Below are 1307 nucleotides of genomic sequence, written 5' to 3'. Positions count from 1 at the left end.
CTCTTGCAAAGTATACTGCCGAAGCATATAATCTTCGAAGAAAAAAACCCAACTCACTATTGTTCCTAAACAAATTGACTTTGTGTAGACTGCTATGTATGAAACACTTTGTCCTCTTTTACAGATATATTGTGATTTCTTCTCATCACAAATGTAAACTGGATGGTCGAAATTACGTAGATTCTTATCAACTGATTTTTAAAAATTGCATGTTTTGAATCGGCGTCATTTAATCTTTTTAAAAACTGTTTTGTTGTTGTGATTGTCCTCCCATTGATTAGGGCTGATAAGCTATTGACATTAACAGGATTCTGAGTTCTGAGTTCTCTCTCTCTGTCTGTCTGTGTTTCTAAGTGTGTGCGTGCGAATATATGTATGTGCGTGCGTGCGTGTGTGTGTGTGTGACCTTCAGACTTGACAATAATCGTGTTGCAGATGCACCACCACTTCAGTTATTTTGCCACATAAACAGCCACCCACTTGATCACCACCAAGGAATCAAAGCACTCAGAGAACCCTTCATCAGTTCTTCCTTCATAATCCTCCACGCTCTCTACCATCGGCTTCGGATCCACTCTGTCTCTGGACCTTGCATTTGGAATGAACTTCCTCTTTCGCTTCGTCAGGTCTCCACACTCAGCTCTTTCAAGTTTGGCCTTAACTCTCTCCATACGAACGGCGAAAGAGACGACGTCAACAGCGTTTCACCCCAATTACCATCATCAAAATATTGCAAGCGGAAGGCTCTTATACTGAAGAGGTGAATGTTGACAAAGAATACCACAATTCTGACGACGGAAGCTAAAGGTTGGGTCATTCAGACACCCACTGGACATCCGAGGGGTCTGTGTAGAGGAGAAGAGAGGACTGGCCGTACTGAGTGAGTTAAAACCCACCTCTTCACAAGATAGCCTCCCTTCCCAGCCTCTTCCTTGTCTTCAGTTTCTCCAGTTTTAAAGTTATGCATGCGTGTGAATGACTGGTGTAAAAGCGCTTAAATTTGTCTCTGCACAAGATTCAGCGCAATATGAATACTATTATTGTATATTATTAGTATCATAGTAGTAGTAGTAGTAGTAGTAGTAGTAGTATCATAATCTTGCAGCACAAACCAACAAACCAGGCGGAGTGGGTGAAGAGATATTGTCAGTCTAAGGGAAACAACTCATCACATAACCTCCTACAGTGAAGCTAGACAGAGTGACGTTTCTTCCCTAACTGGAACGCCAGTCGCATCGGGTTCAAATTTTTACTGGCGACTCGCGTGGATGACAAGGCGGATTTTTGTTTCGTGTGTGTGTGTGTGT

The sequence above is a fragment of the Babylonia areolata genome, chromosome 21 (genome assembly GCF_041734735.1).
Source record: "Babylonia areolata isolate BAREFJ2019XMU chromosome 21, ASM4173473v1, whole genome shotgun sequence".
Taxonomy (NCBI): domain Eukaryota; kingdom Metazoa; phylum Mollusca; class Gastropoda; order Neogastropoda; family Buccinidae; genus Babylonia; species Babylonia areolata.
This window is presented reverse-complemented; position numbering follows the sequence as displayed.